We start from the raw sequence: 25,852 nt of genomic DNA, 5'->3' as shown, positions 1-25,852 counted from the left end.
GTATTCTGAAGGTTACGTGAGCTTTGACATCATGGCCATGTACCGCATATTGTGCAGTATGTCTGTCATTCACCAGGGTTGTGAACTGTCCTTGTGTAATGAGTCTGTGCACCTTAGTTCCTCCCAACATTCCTGTGTTTGTCATGGGTGCATGTGCAATGTCACCTGTCCATGTGGGCTTCACAGATGCACATTGGTGCAGTTCAGGGTGTGTGGTGTTGAGGGTGGACTGATGTAAATGTTTGCATGGATGGGCCCCTAGCTCCCATTTGTCCATGGATGACGGGCCATGCTGAGTGATTTGTGTTTGTGTAGATGTGATGTACGTTTGTGGCACAGAACACATGTCTGGGTTTCACAGTTTGTACGACATCTACCTTTGTCATCACAGTGGAGGTGTCATGCATGCTTGTGTCACCCCAATGTCTGGTCCCTGGGGGTAGTGCTGTTGTGTATCAGTCTCTTGCTGTGTTAGTTTGTGTTCATTCCAGCTTGTGTCACATGTGTCTGTTGTGCTCCCTCTCATCTCACATTGCCTGGTTGCCCACTAAGGGTGTCCCAATGATGGGTTACTTTTGTATGGCACTGTGTCCACATCTGTGTCACTGTGGTTCAGCACCCCTCATGTGTTGTGTAGTTGCCTGGGGATACTGAGACACATACACACATGTTGTGTCAGATGTGCAGTGTGAGGTTGCCTGTTTGTGTTTGTGCATCTGCACCAGTGCATTGGTATTGCTGTTGTGGGCCATTGTCTGGATGCTGTTTTTGTGATTTACCCTGCTGTCCCTGTAAGTCATATCACATCATTCTGCACATTCATCCTGGTTGTTAGGTCCCATTGCTGGCATGGAATGGGAGTTTGTGACCTGACACCTACAGTCTACACATGTTGTTTTGATTAGTGTGTCTATTTTCGAGATGTGTGTATGCTTTGTGATGGTCACTTCTGCTTTTGTGTCATTATACACTGTATGCATTGTCAGCCCCCATGGGTGGTGCTTGTCTGCACATGGCCGAGAGTATGTTATGTTTCCACAGCACTGTTAGCCTCACCACATCTCTGTGGGTATGGGACACAACCACTAGTTTGCCACAAAAGTGTTTCATGTGTTGGGACCGGGAATCATACATGCTGTTTGGCATTTGCAGCTTTGAACATGATGACACTTACCTTTTGGTCACTGTGAAGAGGGGGGTTTAGACCCCATCACCACAATGCTCGACATTTGCTGCAGTTTGGAACCCCACACTTAACTTTTGTTCTACACTGTGAGGGGGTGTTATTTTTACATTGACACAGTGCTATAGTGATGCTTGCCTTGTGTAGACCACACTCATTTTTTGGTCACACGTGTGATGGTAGTTACATTGTATGTTCGAAGTCATAATCACTGTTGTGGGCATTTGTCACAGACTACACACTGTTGTCATGATGTTAGGGGTGATGTATTTTGCTGACATACCTAATGTTGGAGTATGATGGATGTGTGGTGTATCACCCATCCTATGGGTGGGGGTGGCAGTGGTGATGGGCAACATAAGCCCTATGGGTGGGGGTGGCAGTAGTGCTGGGCAAAAGGTCCCCTATGAGTGGGGGTGGCAGGGGTGATGGGCAATATAAGCCCTATGGGTGGGGGTGGCAGTAGTGCTGGGCAACAGGTCCCCTATGGGTGGGGGTGGCAGTAGTGCTGGGCAACAGGTCCCCTATGGGTGGGAGTGGCAGTAGTGCCGGGCAACATAAGCCCTATGGGTGGGGGTGGGGGTGGCAGTAGTGCTGGGCAACAGGTCCCCTATGAGTGGGGGTGGCAGGGGTGATGGGCAACATAAGCCCTATGGGTGGGGGTGGCAGTGGTGCTGGGCAACAGGTCCCCTATGGGTGGGGGTGGCAGTAGTGCTGGGCAACAGGTCCCCTATGGGTGGGGTGGCAGTAGTGCTGGGCAACATAAGCCCTAAGAGTGGGGGTGGCAGGGGTGATGGGTAACATAAGCCCTATGGGTGGGGGTGGCAGTAGTGCTGGGCAACAGGTCCCCTATGGGTGGGGGTGGCAGTAGTGCTGGGCAACAGGTCCCCTATGGGTGGGGGTGGCAGTAGTGCTGGGCAACATAAACCCTATAAGTGGGGGGGCAGTAGTGCTGGGCAACAGGTCCCCTAATAGTGGGGGTGGCAGGGGTGATGGGCAACATAAGCCCTATGGGTGGGGGTGGCAGTAGTGCTGGGCAACAGTTCCCCTATGGGTGGGGGTGGCAGTTGTGCTGGGCAACAAAAGCCCTATGGGTGGGGGTGGCAGTGGTACTGGGCAACAGGTCCCCTAAGAGTGGGGGTGGCAGGGGTGATGGGCAACATAAGTCCTATGGGTGGGGGTGGCAGTAGTGCTGGCCATACAACCCCTATGGTGGCCTGTTGTTAGTAGCCAGGATGTGGATCTCCTGTGTGTGTGTACCATTTTGCTTGTACGTGTCGTTTGTTTGTGTGGTAGGTGTCTGACTTACCGTCTGCGCCGTCCGCATCTGTTCCTGATCCGGTCATAGATGAAGAGTACTGGTATGACCTGCGCAATGGGATTCATGATGTGTTCGACTCATACACGCTGCTTGTTGCTCTGTCTTGTATCCGTTGCAAGCTGGTCCGTCTCGTAGCCATGGATTGAGTTGTGGCGCGAATCGCAGCTGATATGCTTCTTTTCCGGATGCATCGTACTTGTCAGGGCGGAAACTGCTATGGATACTGCTTCCGGGCAACTCGGTTCGGCGTTAGGAGTTACGGCTCGGACGGAGAATGGGGCTTGAGTCACAGCCTACGTGTCGGTCGGGTTTTGGCAGTTATGCGCACCGTACTTCCTCAACAGGACGGACCGGCTCCGGGTACGGGTCAGTCGCACGGTAAGGGTACGAATAGCTCTCGGAGAGCTGTCCGACCCGGATCGGAATCGACCCCTTAGTGTTATTCTAAAAGGTAATCCCTTTCTCTCTTGTAACTTTCTTCTCAGGCCTAGGGTAGCCTTCTGTAAAACAAATAACAACTACTAATAGTCACAACTCATAACTGTTTTACCCTTTTTCCAATGCATAACTGTTAACCGCAATTAATTATTTTGATTTCAGGGAGGATCTAATCGTTCAGGTCTCATCTTGCAAAGATCTTCCAAAGTCACATTCACTGCAGTATTCACATAGTAGGACCATCCAGTTGCAGAATATCTTCTACTAGGTTCTCGAGTCCTTTTGGATCTTCTCAAGACTTGATGATTTGGATCAAGTGAGTTTTCTTCTTTTGTCTCACTTTCTTGATGCACAACTTCTGGAATTCGTGCTATGAATAGACTCTACTTTGGTCATTGTTTGCTTGAACTTTTTGGCCACTCAGCTTGTCGACATTGTCTTTTCGTTCTGGAACTTGTTCCTTCAGTAAGATTTTGTTCTTCTCCTTGTTCTTTTAACTCAGTCTTTTCTTCTTCTTTACTGGAAACTTCGATCCCACTTTGCGTTATTTCAGTCACTTGCTCTTGTCTTTTGTCTTCACCCCTTACTTCTCTTAGCACTTCTGCTTGTATTCCTGCTTGCTCTCCTGCAGGTGCAACAGGTTGGACTGGCCTTTCCACTGGTGGTGCAACCACTAGTGCTCTACTTTCAGGATCATAGACAAAAGATGCTTCCTCTGGATTTGATCACTCTTCTGGCACGTGAGGCATGAATCCAGTTTGGAACTTCGGCACATTTAACAGCGGTGTTTGTCATGGGCAAAATTTGGTACGTGCCTTTCCATCTGAGTTTATTTTTACACTCTCGTTTTGAGGTGCTTCTAGGTTCAGTTATTTTTGGCTTTGTAATAAATTAACTAACCTTATGTAGTTGTCTGTGGTTACTATGTGTCCAGAGAATTTCATGTTGAATTGACTGGTATTAATAACAAACACTGCATACAGCAAGCACGAATCTATGTAGTCGTCCATGCCTTGTAAAACACTTGCACAGTGTGTCTTCAGAAATAAAAAACTTCCCCAATTAGCAAACATGGCCACTTTTGTAGCTAGTTCCCTTGTGGGGGCTAATTTTATTTTAGTGCCCGTGACTATTTTCCATCCTGGATCGACCCTGGTGGTGGCATTCTACAAGTACCCACTGTTCTGAAAAAAGTAGAAAAGTAGGGGGTGCTACGTTGAAACTTAAGGGGAAAATTTTACCAAAGGAGGGATACAGATTTTTTTGTGTACTTACTTTTTTTTTTATGCGAAAAGAGCATGTGCAGGTACAGCATGAACTAATTTGAAATGAACTCAAATACAAGATTTTTTTTTTCAAATTCAGTACATTAATTTAGTTTCTTACATACCTTTATCTCATAATTCATCACCTTGCCCACATGTTTATGTAAAACATAGATAAGAAACTGATTAGACATCTCTCGATTTATATATCAACACTCACGCGATTTGCTCAGATGTTTCTTCAGCATTGTCTCTTAATGTACACTGTCCTGCTCTTTCAAGGTAGAGTCAGTCTCAACAACATGATTTTGCAGAACCAACATAACACATATAATTGTAAACCAAAAAACGATTAGGGCAGTGCAACCGGTGCCACCTCACCAGGTTTTAACTTTGTGGGGGGAGGTGTGTTTTCAAGTTTATTGTCGTTTTAAACCACCTGTTGCATTCTTTGCCTCCAGCAATTTCCAAGTAACAATAAAAATGTCAAGATAACTCCTGTGATTAATGTTCTTCGTGGAGAGAAAGCAGAGTTTTGTCTAGTTGAGGTTTTGACTCACTGTAAGGTAGTGCAGAGGGGCAATATGGCAGCTGGAAAGAACATGTACCATGCACTACACAAAGTGCTTATAGTGTAAATAGGTCAGTGCCTTACTGCTTTTAAAAAGGGACATCCTTTTGTTACTTTCAAGTTAATAAGTTAAAATCGTAATATAAAACAGTGAGCTATTAACTTTCATCAAAGAACTGCATGCACACTGCATAGTATGGATTAGAGCATAGACTAACGATGCAAAAAGGGTTAATTTGGGTAGAAATTGATTCTTATTATTAAAGAGAACCTGCAACTATGGTGTTCTTTTTTATATTCTGAGTCTGTGCTTCTCTCTAGGCCAAGCACTTTTTAAAATATACTGGTTACCAGTATGGATGACGTCACTCCTACACCTTGTAGTCCTCTGGCTTATGTAACATTCCCTATACACTGTTTACAACCTTTTCATTGATTGTCTCTGTGTAATGTATGGAGACTTGATGGGTACTGTTAGAGGGTGGTGGTAAGGTAATCTGTGGTGGAGGTTGTCATTGGGGGCGCCAACAAACATTGTCGCACTGGGCACCACAGCGCTAAAGCCAGCCCTGCTTATTTTACTTTCTCTGTAAAGTTGGCCACTGGGCTGGCGGAGGAGGTGTAGATGTTTCCATGAACTATTGCAGCGCACTGAAGATGCCTTCGTTGTGCACACTAGAAATGTTTACGGCTATTTCTAGAAAAAAGAAAAGGCTTTTTCAATTGTAATGTACACTTTATGAACTTAGCCCCAGTAACATAGTATTGGAAATGAGTTGTCGTCTGTGTCAGAGATAGCTTTTTCTGATCTTCATACTATGGTTTAGACATTGGAGGGAGGCCCGCCATCCATAAGAGTGGCATATGTCTTTTCTTAGCCATCCAGACTAAACTACTGCATGCCATATTTTGAGATCTTCGTGGACTGAGCGAATATCTCTCCATCTTCAGAGTAGCTCCTCTGAACGCACTGAAAGTTTGATGAGTGACCATCATATTTCAGGCAGATGCTCATCAAACTTTTCTGAATTCCAAAAAATACTCCCAAACTGAGAGTTTGTTATTGAAAAACAAAAAAGGAAATTACTCTATCCTGAGAGTTTTGTTCCAGGTTAGGGTAGACATTTTCCTTCTTTTTTGGTTAAGGACCACCTGGGTTTTCATCAAAGTTCTAAACTGTAAAAAAAACAAGTACATCAGACATTCACTGTAAATAGGATGGATGGTCTGATATACACACACAAACGGCCCCAGCTTTGTTGGGCATGGTGTAGGGTTTCCACTGACAGAGCCAGCGGGGTGCACTGCTGTTGGAAACAGAACAGTCTATCTGTAATATGGTATGTAAATATGGTGGGCGGGCCATCAGTTTGGGGACAGGGTACTCCTTCCTCTATGTTGCAGAGTAGCCTGTCCACAAAACTATAAAAAAAAGACCATATATCTGGTCTTGAAAATCATATGGGTTAGCTTGCAAGAGAAGAAAATAACCACATGCCACTTAAGAACGACTAGAATGATCAGGCAACTATGCAAGCCATGTTCCTTGTGTGGGTGCCTTTATGACATTATAGAATTGTAACACACACTTTACTACCTAGTTGACTGATGGGCAATTAACACGAAGTAATGAACATGGAATGAGCACATACATGATAGCTAGAACGGAGCACGATGTGATGCCACCTTGGCCTCCAAGTAATGGATTCCATACAATCTCAATCATATGTAACACCCAAGGTGCATTGTGCATATCAATTCCTGTTGCATCTATATTGACATTAGTATGCAAAATCAGCCAGGTAAGACATTCTTTCTTTTCATTTTACACTAGTGGCCATGTCCTGTTTCCTTTTACAGGATAACTAATCGGAGTTGGTGTTGTGGTCTTTGCCTCCCTAGTGTGAGAAATTGGGTGGTTGGTTGAGTGGGTTGGAAACCCCGCTCAAGCAGCAGCCACATTCCCTGTCAGAATGAACCACTAAAGTCTTTAAATTAACCTGTGCTTAACCATCTGGCAGCTTGGCACAAAGCAGTCAGTCTTAACTTTGAGGAAATGTGCAAAGTATTTATGCATCATACAAACAGCAATAAAGTTAAAACACAACAGAAGAAAAAGCCCACACTAATTTAGAAAAAAAGAGTACATTTAATATATTATTTGACCGTAAAAAAAAATCAAGGGGGCGTGGCCAAGATGGCGACCTAAGCAGAAGTGGCTTACCGAGGCTCCTCGCTCCTTACCCCTTCACCCGGCTGTTTTGTGCCTCAGAGTCACCAAGTTGGCACAAATTGCCCTCGGATCGGCGACGGAGGGCGAGCCTTTGCTTGATGGAGGTGCTGGCGGCCCATTTGTCTGAGAATTTGGTGCTCTCTTCCCGGTCCGGCCTCACAAAATGACGCCCACCCGACCCAGCCATTAACAGGGACCCGGTTGCCTCCCGCCTGGACATCGGCGCCTGCACAGCGTTGCTTCGCTGCCCCTTTGAGTACCAGGGGCCGCCCGGCGGTCGGCGGCGGTGTGGCAGCGGTGTAGTGTCGGACCCCCAGGTGAGAGCGCCCCCTGCTCCGTAGCCACCTGGGGCTCCCCGTGTAGCTTCTAAATAACGGCCGCGGCTGCTGGGCTCCAGGAGAGGGGGCGGGCGTAGCTCCCTCCCGCGGCGCCGGAGACAGTCGTGCCGGACCGTGGCTGCGGTGGAGCGGCGCTGCCTTGATGTGCTACGGATAGAGGGCCTGCACTGTGTACCCCCCACATCCTGAGCGCTGGCCTGCCACAGATGGAGGGCACGAGGCGACGGACAGACCACATCGGTGTTCGCACCTACAGAGCTTGACGAGAGAGTGCGGGGTTGGCTGCCGGTGGTGTACGCTGACTACGACGTGGAAGAAGCCCAGTGGGGTGGCGCACCGGCAGCTGAGGACCACGCAGTAGTGAACTGAGGACCTGGGGCAACAACGGGAGGGGTGACAGAAGGCCCCCCTCCTCCCGCTTGATGACTTCACCGCTGCATGCCCGGAGCTTCAGTCTGGTCCCCTGCTGAGAGTACTGCACCTTGGGATACGGCACTTTTCTGTCGGCGCTTCGTGGTCTCTGCTGCCCCTGATGCAGGTGTGGCGCCCTGAGCGGTACCTGCCATAAGTTGCCGGTGGGGTGATCAGGAACAGTGCGTGGAGGTTGGGTCCCACCGACCCTTATATTGTTGTGATCAGGAACTCTCTCAGGTGCAGGCCTAAGTGCTCTGGATACAACGAGGTTGTGGGAAATTCCCAGGCTTTCCCTCCTCAGGAAGGGCATATGACTGGAGTTGGTGCAGGACTATAGATTTCATATCTCCTCAGGAGCGTTTTTGTTTTTGGCATACTAAGCGGCGACCTGCGGGGGAGGCCTAGGTCACGACATCCACGCGCAAGAGAGGGGAGCGTGCGTTAACAGAGATGCTTCTTAAAGGACCTCACAAAAGCGATAGGGGGCCCCCTTCCCCCATCCCTTCGCAACATGACTCAGACCAGGGCGACGGGGAGGGGCTGATCACGTGTGCGTTCTTGGAGACCCTCATTAACTCCCTTCGAGAAGACTTCCACTCGCTCAAGCAGGAGGTGGCGGGGGAGGTAAGGGAGATATGCCGAGAGGTGGACGGTTTGGGGGAGCGGGTGGCCGCCGTTGAGGATAATGATTATACTAGAAGTGAGGAACTGGAACTCCTCCAACAAGAAGTTCTTCACCTCAAGGACCAACCGGTGGACCTCCAAGTGCATGCGGAGGACCTTGAGAATAGGTCGCGCCACAACATCATCAGGGGCATTCCATCATCTGCAGAGGGGTCTGATATCACCCAATATCTGCAGGGCCTTTTCCGCGAGATCCTTGGCGAAGGTCCTGACTTTGACGTCCGGATTGATCGAGCGCACAGTTTGGGTCTGCCGCCACGCACGCCTGCTCCCCCCCCTAGACATTTTGGCTTTTCTACCAGATTTTCCCCTGAAAGAGCAGATCCTACGGGAGGTGCGCAGGCAGCAACCTCTTCAATACCAAGGGCATTCAGTAGCGCTCTTCCAGGATCTATCTGTCATTACCCTGCAAAAGTGGAAGGCCTTTAGAGCAGTCACCTCGGTCCTAAGAGAAAAAGGGACACCTTATGCCTGGGGTCATCCCTTCCGCTTGATTTTCAAATGGAATGGGACGCTGCATCACTTAAAATCTTTTCAGGAGGCATGCACTCTCTTGGGTCTTGAACATAGCGAAGTAGAGGCCTCCCCCACTCACTCGCAAAAACCCGCTGGCGACGGATGGCATCGTGTGGGCTGCAGATGCCGCCCCATAGCAGCACTGAAGCCAGGCCTCACGACGATTTTACAAGAACGGGCGGCGGCCCTCGACACGGTGATTAGAGTCACCTCTCCCACTGAATAACTTTTTATCTTGGGGACGAATACGCATCATCTTTTAGCTGGCTGAGGGGTGGGGGGCCGGCGTCGCTGGTGTATCACGCTCAGTTTGGTAACTTCACCACCGGCCTGCGGAATCAGGAGGCGGGTTTGGACTATGGAAGTCATGGGGGGATGTTTTGTTGGGGCTAGGGTGGGGGAGGAGTGATCGTGGATCACAGGTTGGGGTGGGAGGTTGGGGGGGTGGGGGAAGTGGGGGGCCTGGGAGCAGTGGGAGAGGGTGGGAACCGGTGTGCCTTATGGGAGTGAGTTCCGGGGAGAGGCCACATAGAGGTAAATCCCCCTTAGACGCCATTCTCATCCCATGGGCGGGCGAATGATAGAGGAGACACTGAAAGTTATTACCCTGAACGTCAGAGGGCTCAATAATCCTGTTAAACGGCGCGCCATTTTATCATATTTAGAGAACTCTCAATTTGTCTTTTGCAAGAAACCCATCTTTTGGCCAAAGATTGGCACTGGATGCGCTCTCAGGCGTTTCCTTACCAATTCTACTCCTCTACCAATGATAAGAAAGCTGTGGTTGCTATCTTATTTGCTAAGCACCTCCGAGGTCAGGTGGGAGTTAAAGTAGCGGAACTTAAAGGTAGACTAATTGCTTACGTCATACGAGTGGGCGGTCTCTCCATGACAGTAGGGTCTCTATATGCTCCCAACTCGTGTCAAGAACCATTTCTCAAAGACGCGTTGGCCGCAATTCTAACTTCCCAAACCCGATACACACTGGTGGGAGGCGACGTTAACCTAGTCATGGATGGGGAGTCCGATAGATCAGGCCACCGCTTCGGTTCATCCGGAGCGCTTTCCCCTGAGGGGAAGGAGTGGATGGCCCAGAGGGGGCTGGTGGATTTGTGGAGGGAGACACACCCTTCCAGCACCCACTACACATTCTATTCACATGTGCACCACACTTATGCTCGGCTGGACTACTTTATATGCTCCTCGGAGGTCCAATCGCTCGTAAGAGACATAGATATTATCCCTGCTGCTGTGTCGGACCATGACGCTGTGGTGGTGTCCCTTGCGGTCCCCCGGACTAAGACGGTGCGGGGTCGATGGCGCCTGCGGGAGACCCTCCTGCAGCGGAGTGGGGTGGCCCAGCAGCTGCACAAACGCATTACAGATTACCTGGCACTTAATGATACTGTGGACACATCCTTGACTGCAGTTTGGGGGGCGCTGAAGGCAGTCATTCGGGGGGAACTGATCGCCATTACGGCAGCTGAAGCCAAAGAACGTAGGGAGCAGCGTGAATCCTTGACGGCTCAGGTAGTTGAGCTCGAGCGAGTACATAGTCGTACCGGGGCTCCCAGGGTGTGGAGGCAATTGTAGACGGCCAGGACGCAGCTCGCTGGCCTCGATATTGATAGCGCAGAATATGCCACCTTGCGGCTGCGACATGCATACTATGTAGGTGGCGATAAAACAGGACGCCTCCTGGCCAGCGCACTGCGAGCTCGCGTTCAGCAGTCGAAGATCACAACCATCTCCAACGCCCAGGGAGAGAAATTGGTCAGCGATGACCAAATTGCTGCAGCCTTTAGAGATTTTTATGCTTCACTGTATAGCGCTGATCGGTCCCTAGACACAGACAGGGAGGCATACCTCAAGGGGGCGGCTACGACTGCGCTCAACTCTGTTGGGGCCGCCGAGCTGGACGCGCCTATTAGAATAGAGGAGGTGGTGGGGGCGATTTCTCGCCTCAAGCCCTTGAATTCGCCTGGGCCAGATGGCTTTTCGTCAGGTTTCTATAAAACCTTTTGTCCGCTGCTCGCACATCTTCTGACGTGACTTTTCAACTCTTTTCAGGGGCCTGGCACGATTCCTCCCGAGATGTTGGAAGCCGACATCATTGTATTACCCAAACCGGGTAAAGATGTTACCCAATGCGCCGCTTACAGGCCTATTTCTTTACTTAACCTGGACCTTAAAATATTTACGGGGGTGCTGGCTTCCCAACTTGGCCCACGCCTACCTGGTATCATCGAGCGAGACCAATCTGGCTTCATTCCCGGCAGACAATGCAGCGACAACACTAAACGCCTGCTGCACCTCATCGATAAAGCTCATTTTAAGGGGTTGGATGCCGTGCTTCTGTCTATAGACGCGGAGAAGGCGTTTGACAGGGTGGACTGGGGTTTTTTAGATGCCACGTTGGCCCACTTCGGGATCGGGCATCGCTTTCGGGCATGGGTTGCTAGCTGTTATGACACACCTTGAGCGATGATCCATGTCGATGGTATCAGTTCCAAGCCCTTTGACATCAGGAGGGGCACTCGACAAGGATACCGCTTTCGCCCCTCCTCTTTGCGCTCTATGTCGAGCCCTTGGCACAGCGGATTCGTGACAATCCTGACATTCTCGGTGTCACCTTCGGGGGAGAACAGCATACCCTTAGTTTATATGCAGATGATATCCTGGCTGCGCTAGAAGATCCCGAAAGGTCTGTGCCTGCCTTCTTGAGGGAGCTGGAGTCTTTTGGGAGGGTATCTGGGTTTCAAATGAACAGAACGAAGTCTATGCTCCTTCCTTTGGGTAGTAATCAGCACACAGCCGGTGACGTGGCTTCTCATTGTGGTGGTCTGCAACTCAAGGAATCCATCCCGTACTTGGGGATCGTTCTTACCCCATCCATCGAGAGGACAGTCAGTCTGAATTACATGAATATCACTTCCCAGGTTCAGGGCGACCTTCGGCGCTGGCAGAAGCAACCCATCTCCTTGCCTGGGCGTGTCGCTGCAGTGAAGATGTCTATATTACCCAAACTTTTATATATTTTCCAGACCATCCCGGTGCTTCCGCCTTTGGGAACCATACAAAAATTGCAGGACGCGGTGCAACACTTCATATGGACAGGAAAACGGCCACGTCTGTGCAGGGACCTCTCCTACCGTTCGCCGGCAGAGGGAGGCCTGGGGATTCTGAACCTGCTGCATTAATATAATGTAATAGTAGAAAGCCAACAAGGGATTTTATTCTAGAGAGATTCAGTTCTATTGTACAGTGTAAAGTACTCTTTACGTGAGTTCATGATAGATACTCAACCAAACGTTATTCAATTGAATTCAGTCAATGATATATAACAACACACACGGGGTATTTTTGAAGTGAAAAAAATCACTAGCTTTTTATGTAGAAACAATTGATAAAAAGGAGTACAGAAAACAAGTAAATGTATAATGTAACATGAAGGGAAAAACAACTTAATATTATCCACAATTCATGACATTACAGATATCCAATCCAATAAAGTAAACAGAGATCTATCTCATGTTTGGAGAACAATCAACTGTGCAGGTATGCTGTGGAAATGGAAAATGCAGTCGACGTTTCGGTCTGTTGGGGCGTCAATCAGTCAGACCATCTTCAGGACAGTTGAGCAATACAAAAAGACTCCTGCATAAATATGGTATCAATTAATTACAAAGAAAAACCATAAAATTCTCTTCATAGTTGATAGAGAAAGTAGAGGGATAGCCCGTGTGTGAGAAAACAATCTTGTCTAAAAGACATTGTGAAAGAAACACCTTATACCGAAGAATAAAACAGCGTTGTTGCATTACCGTATAATTCAGTGGAAAAGGTTGGAGGAATACGTTAATATTAGTGTGCGCTCGAATGAGACTAACAAAGAGTTGTTGCGCTTACTCATAGGTTGTTGTATGAATTAGAGGAGTAACCACTTCCTCATTGGAGATTGATTGTACTTCATCTATAAAGCGGAAAACAATTATAGAATGGTCATGGTTAGGCCTTTAAATAAAACGAGTGTTAATGTAGATTTCTATCAATTTATATAACATACCCGGTCTTAGTTGGGTGGGTGTATACCATGTGAGTGCCCGTAGCACGATGGGCAACAATGGAATTCAGAATACTGACTGTTCTGATCTTGTATGACAAAGAAGGCCAGTTGGTCCTTCGTTGACAAATTTCTTCACTCAAGGAGATCTGGAAGATGAAAATTAGGCATGCTGCAGTTAAAGAAGGCATTAATATAAGGCAGCGCACCTGCGATACCTGGTGGAGTGGAGCCGTCCAGAGTCGGAGAAGAGATGGTTGTTTCAGGACAGGGCGATGGCGCAAACATCGCTTTGGAAGTTACCCTTCCTCAAACGCCCCGATAGGCCAGCTTACCTCCAGAAGTCCCCCATCACTCGTACGGTACTGAAAGTGTGGGACACAGTCGCGGTTCGGAGGGGGCTCACCACTTTTCCCTCACCGCTTACACCTCTGTTCGACAACCCTGAGTTCGCCCCGGGATTAGAGAAGGGGGCTTTCCTGCAATGGCGGTCATCCCCATGCCGACCAGCGGGTCATTTGTTTGACCTTGAGGGCTTCATTCAGTTTAGTGATCTTTCCCGGTATCACGGCATCAAGGCTCCACGCTGATTTCAATATTTTCAACTTCGGCATTGGTTGAATCAACCCGCCGTACGCCCTCTAGTTGGGAGAACCCTGACCACTTTTGAAAAATGGCTTCTTACCAGAGATTCGGACCAGAAGCTGATCACTGACTTGTATAAGATGATCTGCCTGATGGTCACTTTCTGCCCCTCAGCAGGTCAGCGGCGCTGGGAGCGGAGTTGGGGAGAAACCTTTCCATAAAAGATTGGCAGGCAATATATTTTAGGGCCCATCATACAGCCAGGAATACCGTCAGCACAGTAACTGCCGTGAAGGTGGTTACATATTGGTATCTAATGCCGGTTAGGTTACATAAAGGCAACCCTAGCCGCAGCTCCACATGCTGGAGGGGATGCGGGGAGGAGGGCACCCTGACCCATTCGCTATGGGAATGTAGGGAAGTGACGGGTTATTGGACAGCAGTTCTTAATGACATTGACACTCATTTTGAAACCGAAATTCCTTGTTTCCCGGCCTACACACTTTTGGGGTTGCCCAATGCACTCACTTTCCCTTTGAAGTCACTACGGGGGCGTCAGATGGGCCTGGCCATGGGCGCGGCCATTCAGCGCATCATTTCGCTCTGGGGAACACATACTCGACCTACTCACATGGGCTGGTTGCATAAACTATGGTATACAGTGGGTACGGAACGTATACACGCCACACTCACACAGTCCACGGCATCATTTCACACAGTCTGGCAACCTATCCTATCGCTCCTTTCAACGGAGTTTAATGAAATCACTTGTCCCAAATATCTCCGTCTTCTGTGCCTCACCGATTCCTCAACCTCCAGAGTAACTCCTGTCAATCGATAGGGCGGGATGCGCTCAGGTGACGGCTTCATGTGGCAGGACCTGGCACACCGGTTGGGTGGGGGGGCTCCCAGGGAAGGGGGGGTTGCTGTTATGGTTGAGGGTTGGGGGGGATTGGGGATTTGGGCTAGGGAACCTTGACCCTGCTTGCATCCGTGGACATTTGGGATTTCATCAATATACTGCTATAGCTTGCTGGGGTGGAGGGGGGTGGGGTACCTGGGGTTCATTCGTACTGTTTCAACAGAGTAATAGATGTGATTTGCAATGTACTTGTTTTGACATTAAAATGTAATAAAACAAAGTTAAACCAAAAAAAATATATATATCAAATCAGTAGAACCTGAGTTATAAAAACTAGCACCTAAATTATCAAAGCGCAACCATGGACATCTAGTCATGCGGGACCGGGTCAAAGTTGAAATATATGACCGACCATGATGAAGCGTGAGTTTGATACAAAGAGTGGATTGGGCCCAGCCAGCCCTTACCTGTGGACTTAGAAGACATTTCTTTTAAAAACATTCTGGGACGGTAGAATTTCAAGCTGCAGGCAGTGTCTGAGGAGTAGGCATCATCTTCAGGGAGCCGCTGGACGAAGTTAAAGTGAAGAATTCCACGTTCTGACTTTTCAGTGTCTTTTCTGGAAGTTGAAAATGTCGAACTGGAAAAGGCTGGAGGTTGTAGCCAGCTAGGCATTCACAAGCCCGGATACCCTCGTCTGCACAGTACCATTGAACAGGATTTGCTGCTGTGGTGAAAAATGTAGCGGGAGCTGCCACAAAGTTAGGATTCTCAGTGATGCACCTCGGGCAAACAGACGAGCAGGTTGGTGCCGGTCTCCTCTCGGTTCTTAAAGACGTTTTTTTAGCCCAAAACATTCTAAGTCCCAAGTTTGGGATTTTGGCAGTCTGTGCACATTTAGTACCACTCACAATGGTCAAAGACTAGGAAGGACCACATGGAGGTTTGAGAGTCACTCATGCTGAGTTCAGGTGCGGGTTTAAGATGGTTGGAGAATTTTCTGTCCCTGAGTCTATGGTCAGGAGGCTAGCCAACTAGCCCTTGGAGTCACTCTGGTATTCTTGGGTTCAAGTAGTGGAACAGGATTCAAGCAGCAGGACAGGCCTCTGAGAGTTCAAAGCAGGCTACAGGTAGCAGATCAGTTCTTCCAGGTGCAACAAAGCACTCTTCTGAAGTACACAGCAGGCTGCAGTGGCACGCAGTCCTCTTAGGGTCATTTCTTGGGTCCAGAAAGTGAACTAAAGAGAGGGTCCTATTTTGTGCCTGGTGCCTTCTTTTAAGGATTGTAAGTTTCTAAAAATTTCCCTTTGACGTGCTTGAAGTTTCCGGCCTCCCCTGCTCTGTCTCCAGGCTGGCTGCATGAACAATGAAGGTGTTACATGTCCTTTGTGTGAAGACAGGGCATACCCTATTGATTTGCAAATGGGGGTGTGCTCCACATCCAATAAGGTCATGAGAATTCCAACTTTTTAAAAGAGAGAAGAACAAATGATGGACGGAATGTTGAACAAATCAAACATTCAGCCCCAGTCCCAGATATGGATTTATTCCATCTTTTTTTGCTCACCACACCACCCCAGTCATATGAAAATCAGTCTTGACCGTGCTCTCCACTTAGGGCGACTAAAGCTTAAAGAACAAATAATTTGGACTCAGCCATATGCAAATCACTCTTGACCCTGCTCCACATAGAAACAGTCCATCTGAACTGCCAGGCCAGGTCCTCTCTGGACCGGAAAAAAGCATCCTGGGACCGATTTTTGGTTATCACCCCTCATCAGCCAGGCTAGCTTGAATCCAGTGGCACAGTGAACACGGGACCCATGTCTTAAGGTGACAAAAGCAAAAAACAAAACAAATGCTGGACGGAATGCTGAACAAAATCAAAAATTCACCCCCAGTCAGAGATCTGGGTTTAATCCATCATTTTGTTGCTCACCACACCACCCCAGGTTAGATCTAGCCATATGCAAATCAGTCTTGACCCTGTTCCCCATGGGAACAGTCCAGATCAAACTGCCAGGCCAGGTCCTTCCTGGACAGGATCCAAGCATCCTGACTGACTTCAAAGTATTACCCCTCATCAGCCAGGGTAGCTTCTATCCAGCGGCACATTCACCCCCAGTCACAGATCTGGGTTTGATCCATTTTTTTTATGCACACTACATCACCCCAGTTTGGGCCCAGTCATATGCAAATCAGTCTTGACCCTGTTCTCTATGGTAAAAGTCCAGCTTGAACTGCCAGGCCAGGTCCTTCCTGGACAGGACCCAAGCATCCTGTGACTGGTTATGGGGTATCACCCCTCATCAGCCAGGCTATCTTCAATCCAGTGGGTCACTGAGCATGGGACACACTTCTGGGCTTACCCTGCCCACTTAGGGCAACAAAAGCAAAAAGAGCAAATGATGGACTGAATGCTGAAAAAAACATACATTTTCCCCCAGTCAGAGATCTGGGTTTAATCCATTATTTATTTGCTCACCTCATCACCCCAGGTTGGATCCAGCCATATGCAAATCAGTCTTGACCCTGTTCCTCATAGGAACAGCCCATCTCAAACCGCCAGGCCAGGTTTTCCGGGACAGGACCCAAGCATCCTGGGACTGATTTCGGGGTATCACCCCTCATCAACCAGGCTAGCTTTAATCCAGCGGCACACTGAGCATGGGACATACTTCTAGTCTTACCCTGCCCGCTTAGGGTGACAAAATCAAAAAGAGCAAATGATGGACGGAATGCTGAACAAATCAAACATTCACTCCCAGTCACAGATCTGGGTTTGAGCCATCGTTTTTATGCACACCACACTACCACAGTCTGGGCCCAGTCATATGCAAATCAGTCTTGACCCTGATCCCCATTGGAACAGTCCAGCCCGAACTGCCATGCCAAGCCCTCCCTGGACTGGAAACAAGCATCCTGGGACCAGTTTCTTGGTATCACCCCTCATCAGCCAGGCTAGCTTGAATCCAGTGGCACAGCGAGTAACGGACCCACGCCTGTGCATACCTTCGGCCATTAAGGTTGAACATAGCAAACACAAGATGATGGAGGGAGTGCTTAAACTTTTCAAACACTCACCCCCAACCAATAGATCTGGGTTAAATCTTACTTAGACCCTGATTCAAAGTTTTGTTTTAAGTTTCGATCCATTTGCAAATGGTTGTTTGTACACGGATGTATGATGGAACCCTGCATGCATTTCTCACACATGCCTTTACTCTGCACTCACTACCCCAAATGCGACATTACCACACGTTACTTTACCACACAAGTCGTTACAACGACTTGCCTTACGGGGACGCTGGACTTTGGAATAGTATAAATTACTATTCAAACTCCAGTAAGTGTATCAGTAGAGAAGGTGTTGGACTTAAAATCCAACACCAGTCCAACAATGCGCCCCCTAAACCAAGTCACTGTAATGACTTGCATGGTAAAGTAATGTGTGGCACATCGCAGTCAGGGCAGTGACTGCGGAGTAAAGGCAGGTTGTGGTTCTGACTGCGGGGTAAAGGACGTTTCCCTTTGTACACGGATTGGAATTCTAAGTTGTACATCAACTACCATACTCTGCAATTTTCTCCTGACAGGTTTGGCCTGAAACCCCCTCAGGAAATCTATCAGGGTAAAATGGCAAGACACAAATGCAAAACATGCAGAAATTTACTACCATTTTGGTATTCACAGAAGGCACTTACTCATTTCGGTATTCACAGAAGTTAGGAGTCCTAACTTTAGGACTCCTAAATGCCTTCTGTGAATACCGAAAGTCTTAAAATTAGGATTTTTCTCAGTTCAGTAGTAGTATAGTTAGGACTCCTAACTTTAGGACTCCTAAATGCCTTCTGTGAATACCGAAAGTCTTAAAATTAGGATTTTTCTCAATTTAGTAGTCCTAAATTTAGGACTCCTAACTTTAGGACTCCTAAATGCCTTCTGTGAATACCGAAAGCCTTAAAATTAGGATTTTTCTCAGTTTAGTAGTTGTAAAGTTAGGAGTCCTAACCTTAGGACTCCTAAACTGAGCAAAATCCTAATTTTAAGGCTTTCGGTATTCACAGAAGGCATTTAGGAGTCCTAAAGTTTGGAGTCCTAAACTTAGGACTACTAAATTGAGAATTCAGAAGGCATTTAGGACTCCTAAAGTTAGGACTCCTAACTTCTGTGAATACCGAAATGAGTAAGTGCCTTCTGTGAATACCAAAATGAGTAAGTGCCTTCTGTGAATACCAAAATGGTAGTGAGTTTAGGATTTTGTCTTAAGTTAGTTCTGTGAATCGGGCCCTGCAGGTCTGATTCACAAAGTGCCTCCGCACTCATGGGGTACGCCCAGCAGTCGTGAGGGAGTCTCCTCACTCAGGGTGGAACCTCTACAATGAGAATTCTCAATGCGGAGATTATGCCCCAAGTGCAGAGACTCCCCCACGACTGTGGGGCCTCTGCCACAATTGTGGAGGCCCTTTGTGAATAGGGCCCATGGGGTACGATTTGTTGCTATTCATGAACAAATTCTACCAGTGGTATCGTTACAAATGTGGTGTCTCCGTTCTTGTGATGTTAACTCCATACATAAAAAGATAAGCATGGCCTATCTTTTAATGCGCGAAGTCTCCGCCAAGAGTCCGGAGATTACACAGTTGTAAAGATAATATGAGGAAAATATTTTGTGAATAACAAAAAATAATAAACTTCCACTAAAGTGTCAGTTTACCTTTGTGAATCAGGCCCTGCTTCTACATGTTATGCTCCATTCTGAAGTGGTGAACACAGGAGAAGTTAATTACGTTACGCATGAAATACTCCACACCAGGGTTGGGGTAATTACAGTGTGCACTCATTATCACCTAAATTCTACATCGCATGGAACCATGGCCTTCATCTCCAAATCTGTCTTTGTGCTTCTATCATGATGCTATCTATATATAGCTCACAACATATTTGTCTCAATTTGGGGTCAACATGTGCTTCTAGTGTGTTTATTTTTCTATCTGCTGCAACCTCACAGACTTTAATGAATTTCCACCTCTGTCTTTGCCCTGACAATACAATACTATAAACATAAGTAGGGTGGGGGAGGTGTATGTGTGTGTGTGCAGTCAACAGCTCTGTCTTGGCTCTTGTTCTAAGATAACATCACACAGTGGTGCGAAAAAGATAATTAAAATAACGCTTACATTTTGATGATACATAAAGACTGCTAGACTCGTCTAATTTGTCAAATGCCCTGCCTACTATAATCTTGTAGACTATGCTAATGGGACATTTTGAGCTTTGATGAGCAGTTTGCAGATCTGTCATGGGGGATCAGCCTGTGCCCTCTGCCACTCAGGTAGAGTATTGTTCACAAGTGGGGGCATCACATTGAAAGACTACAGGCTGGCTGAGGGGACACTATTTTTAAAGCACTCACTCTGCAAACTTCTCTGTATTCAGAATATAAACTCCTTAAGCATGAGTTTGTCTTTTCTTAATACAAAACACCGGCAGCCTTATGCACAGGCCATTGGAGGCTCCAAAGGTGCAAACAAGGCCCTTTGCCAACTCTAAATAGAGCAGGGGAACAACCGGGTTTAGCAAGGCAGCAGAACTACAGAGCTCTGGTGGTGCTCCTGCTTCATTAAACTCTAAATGGGGCCCTTATTTCCACCTCTGTCTTTGCTCCTGGTACCTTGACCTGCCATATACAGTGCTAAAGAAAACACCAAGATTTATGTGATAAACTACAAAGCATTGTTCTTCTGAGAGCAGGAGAGTCACAAAGTAGTTCAGGTGGATTGCTGACATAATATTGATGCATACAATATTGAAACAAAAAACAAATCCAAAATTAAATAATGATTAAAAAAAAAATAAACTTCCTATGCTTAACTAGTAAAACCACAAATACCATTGTTAAAATATGGATTTTTACCTATTTCGAAAACAGAATTATCGAAAACAAAAATATTGTTACCTTTAATAAAACAAATAATATGTTAAAAATATCGATTCACCCAATATCAACCACAGTATTATCAGCAAAATGATTAAATAAATATTATGATTTATATAAAAAAATCACTTTTTACATAAAACAAGTATTGGCAATAAATCTAAAACATTTTATACACATGTTTAAATGAAATATAAATATATGACATGAAACAAAATTGTTAAGGGAAATACACAAAAAGAGCTAGAGGAGGTTTAGAGACCAGCGAGGGCAAACTCCCCTAATTCGTACAACATAACACACAAGGGCCCTCGGGTCGAGTTAGGCTGTATGAAAAGTACCAGATGGAAAAGGCGTCCCTTTAAAGGACGGTGTCCTTCACCCACCAAAGGTGACATGCTCCATCATTGAGCTCCTCCCTTTCAGTGAGGGGGTTGTAGCCCGCACCATGACTAGGCTTCATAATGCAAGGAGGTTCCCCAATGATGAAGCATGCCACCTTTGGTGGGTGAGAATCCATTCTTTAAAGGGAAGCCTTTTCAATCTGGTGTTTTTTCGTTCAGCCTAACTTAATCTCTTACACCCGAGGGCCCTTGTGTGTTATGATGAACAAACTCGTTACCATTCACCCCAATGAATTTTTTTTTTTGATAAGCAATTTTATTGATTTTAAACAGGGAGAAAAATACACCCGCTGTGGTCAAAGGCAGCATGTTACAGCAGTTGTAAAAAAAATTATTGTTACATGTGAAGAAAAGGCACTAACAATACATGGTCTCACTAAACCTTGCACACTGTTCAGGCTTCCCACATTGGATTGTTGCTACTCTATCTGCCCCAGCCATTTCCCCCAGACTTAACAATGTTTAGCCGGGCACCCTCTGGCCTCATACAGAGACTTCTCTTGCGTGGTGCACCAATCCACCCCTTTGCGCCTTTTTGTTATAGTGGGTGGGGTGGGGTTTGAACAGTTAGCTGCGATATTCCTCTTGGCCACTACCAGAGCTGTGTTTAGGAACAACTTGTCAAATCTGGAGCCATTGAGACCATCTGTGATTCCCAGGAGCTCATTCAGTTGATTATGTGGGACCTCCCAGCCCAGAACCTCTGAGAGTTCCCTTTTGATGGATTCCCAGTATCGTGCTATGGCTGGACAGGACCAAACCAAATGATAGAAGTCTGCTTGGTCCTGGTCACAACGCGTGCATGATGCATTTAGCCTCAGACCTGCATTAGGAAGGCGTTTCAGTGTTAGGTATGCGGCATGTAGGTAGAACAATTGGATCAGGCAAAGTCTGGCTAAGGTAGTGATTGTTTTGGGTGCCACCAATGCATCTCTCCAGTCTTCCTCCTGAAGTGGCCCGATCTATCCCTCCCATCATCTCCTAAGCTGATCTAATGTGTTTGTAGTGTTGTTTGTCAGAGAACTGTAAATACGGGAGATCCTTCCCCTCCCCAGGTCACCTGTCATGGTTTGTGCCTCGGGGGGCTGTACTCTGGTAGTGAAGTGCCAGTTGGAATATGATTGTTGAGGGCATGGCGTAGTTGCAGGTACTTATAAAATTGGGAGGGGTGTAAGCAGTATGGTCATGGGGTATGGGGCCAGTCGGTGCAGGATTTTCTTATTTTTGTCTCCCCATCCATATACCCTGGCTACAGAGGATCTCCACAGTAGCTTGGCGGCCTCCATGGATATCTGCTTGATCTCTTCTCTTAGAAGTGCAAGCTGTCTGCTCTGTGGGTTGTTGTCGGCGCTCCGATGCTTGGTGCTCGAGGAGAGTCGCCTGGGCCTCCAATAGAGTGATTTGGGAGGTTTGGGCTAGGGGATTGATCTTAATCTGGCCCTTGGCAAAGCTGCGTATAGTGGCCTTGCTCGCTTCCCATAGAGTACTCGGGGAGGGGACAAAGTTCAGGTTAGTGAGGAAGTATTGCTCAAGTTCCATCTCTATGGATTTCTAAAGTCTTGATCTTGGAGAAACCAAGCACTCATCCTCCATATCGGGCAGAGTATGTCGGGAGAGTCACCCACTCTCAGGAGTACGGGTGAGTGGTCCAATATGCCTCTAGGAAGGATGGTGGCTTCTCTGATTTTCTGACAGTCAAGGGCAGGCATGAAAATGTAGTCAATTTGCGCATTTGTGTGGTGTGCCGCAGAGGTGTGTGTAAATTGTTTGTCATGGGGTGCCAGACTCACCAAGTGTCACTGATACCTACAGTGTTTGCCCAGTTTGTTAAAGTTTAGCTTGGGAGATTCTCGTGGAGGATGGGGTGTTTGTGGTATTGAGTTCTGGGTGCATGACTGCGTTGAAGTCGCCTCTGATAATTGTCAGACCAGGAGGTAGGGATGCAATGAGATCTGTGGTGGAGTTTAGGGTAGAGGAGAGCAGCGGTGGAGGAGAGTATATGGAGACTAGATTCAGGAGGTTACCCCATATGGACCCTCTTACAGCCATGAAGCATCCCTGAGGGTTGCTAGTGGCCTTTGTGAGCACGAAGGGGAGATTGTGCCGCAGTAGGATTGCCCCGCCGTCGAGTGAACCTGGAATGCCAAATTCTGTCATAGCCGTATCGCGCCAGAAAGGGGCAATTGTTGCCTATGAGGTGGGTTTCTTGGAGCAGTAGTACATCAGCACCCTGGCGTTGGGCGTATCGCAGGACTGCCGTCCATTTAACTCTATCTAATAACTCGTTAGTGTTCCATGATAGCCCACGGAGTGGGTCTCCGCCATTACCTGTGCCTGTCACAGTGGGTCAAAGTGTGGTCAGGATTCAGCGAGATCCCAACTAGGTGTGGAGAGCATGGCAGTGCGTGCGCGCGGGCTGCAAGGTTGCAAGTCTTTCCTTGTGTTGGGAGTAATGCATGTAACTGTTTTGGTGCTGAAAAGAGATGCTGGTGTTGTGGACAACATTCAATAACAACAATTCGGGACAATGGTCCCCCCTCACCTCCCGTCCCTAACCGACCCCCCACCCTATACTTCAAGAACAGAAGCATCTGTCGTCCCCAATAAATAATCTGAAATACCAAACTAGAACGCTTGAGTGTTGAGATTCGTGGAGGACCCCTCCTAAGATAGGGATACTTTATCCGTCACAGGCCTCGGTCCGGGACGGATGTCAGGCTCCTAGACAGTGTTCCATTTTCCCATGATGGTGGTTCCAGATTCTTGCTCGCTACTACCCGTCAGCTTCACTAGGGAATTAGGGAATTAGGGGGAGAGCGGGGGGCTCAGGGGCGGCCGCAGTTTGTGCCCCTTCTGGATGTTGGCGTTTTTAATTATCTGGTGGGGCCCAGGGAAAGTCTGTTAGGTGCCACAAAGTGGTGTTTGCCGGGATGTTCTGGGGCCTCTATTGCCACTGCTTCATCTGCTTCATCGATCCCCCTTGGCTAAAGTCCGGGCCCAGGCTTCATTATTGTTATTACGGCATTGGTCAGAGGCAGTTCAGCAGGGGGTACGTGTGGAATTTGGTGATGCAGCCTCACCAGTGACCCTGTGTGGCCTCAGCCGTCCGGCACCCTCGATCAGGGACTGATTGCTCGCTTACCTTGCAGCTGTAAGCAGATTGTTCACTGGCAGCCAAGGCCCACCCCGGATCGTTGCCATCCTCCGGTTTTTGAGCAGATCTTAGGGCCTTTCGAAGTCTCAGTCCCACTGACGCTGCTCTGGGGGGCGGGTACCAGGCCCCAAGCAGACGCTGTGCCCGGATCGAACACCCTACCCGTCCCAGCCCGCATTCCGAATCGAAGCCCCAAACGTTGCTCGCATTAATCCTCTCACCGGTACATGTGATTTTGGCTTCCCTTACTCACCAATTGCCGCGAGTTCCATTGTAACTGATTCCTGAGATTCCCGTCTTCCCGCTATGATACGCTGGATTTCCCACATATTACCATAGCCACAGCGTCTTACCTCCTCTGCCATTGTGCATCACAGCACCTCATCCCAATCACAATAGATTCACTGTCATTGCCAAAGTGAAAAACGAACTCTCCTTAAACTATTGCAGCCACGCTCCCCATTCAGGGTGATTACCCACTGGAAAATGTTGCCTTTATATAGGCTATTGTACACAGGCATGTTAACTAAAATGTCCTTAAGATGATCCCAGCATTCATTTAAGGGATCGAAACGCCATCGACACTTTGTACACCATATACATTTTCCAAACTGTTAAGTCTAATATGTAATGGTGTCTCATTTATATTCTGTTTGTTCCATTTGAAATGCGTTCTACACAAACTCTTTTTTGCCTGAACCCTTTACTTTATGTTGTACGTCCTTTCTTGCTGAGTTGGATGCAGGCTTGTGTTCCACTTATGTTGATTTCTCTGTATTAATTAAAATCTACTTTGATTGCATATTAAATTCCTGTCCGGCTGGACAGAGGGATATAGTACTGACTGAGTCTATATTGATTAACTTGGTTCTGATCAGTGTCTAGGGACCATTGTCTTTAGAAACAGTTAACTTAACCAAGGTCCCTGACCAACCTTATTTGGGTCCCCTTGTCTTTTCCATAGCCTGGAAGATACCAAGACATACAAATACCTGAACATTTAACTATGACACATAATTAAGGACCTTTCAATTTACATGACTATCTAAATAATAAGAAACACATCCTAAAATTCTCTACAGCAAATAACTTACTAAAACTTAGCCAATGTCAAACATGGATGATGAATGGGATCTTCATAATGTGTCCCAAGCCATTCACTCAGATATACACCATACATCATAAATATCAAAGTATAAATATCCCTTGCATATATGCCTACATCACAATAAACATAGCAGCCCTTACTTCGACCTCCTAAACCACATTAGACATAAAACAAATAACTACTACCCCCCAAAAATAATCATAGACTATGAGCAAGCCATGACCCAAACTATTTTAAAAATGTTACCCCCACACAGCCATACAAGACTGTTGCTATCATTTCAATCAAAGCATATGGAGACACCGTCAACAATCTGCACAAAGCATAGAATATTAATCAAACAGCTAGTTTGCATTTGGAATTTCAAAAATTATAGCACTAGCCCATGTCCAGAGGTTATTAACCACTACAATTTAGTAAGAGAAAGCCCTTTATACCAACCAAATAAAAACAAACTTATGCCCCTAATGGATTATTTCAAAGACACTTGGGTTGGCAGACTGCCCCGCTCAGAACACAGACGCCAACCCAAATTCCAAATACCATGGTGGAATGTCTATGACTGAAACTTGACACAAGAACCCAAAATAAACAACACAGATGAAGAATGGCACAATGCCTTCAAATCCACCCTAGGCAAACCCCAACACTTTATAATTTATAGAAGCATTATAAAAAGAGCAAAGCTACCAAAAACAGCAAATGGAACAATCTGTTAGCCAAATTGCCCCTAAACTTAGCAAACAAACCAAAAGAATGTACAACATGCTACAGT

The sequence above is a fragment of the Triturus cristatus genome, chromosome 8, assembly GCF_964204655.1.
Source record: "Triturus cristatus chromosome 8, aTriCri1.1, whole genome shotgun sequence".
Taxonomy (NCBI): domain Eukaryota; kingdom Metazoa; phylum Chordata; class Amphibia; order Caudata; family Salamandridae; genus Triturus; species Triturus cristatus.
This window is presented reverse-complemented; position numbering follows the sequence as displayed.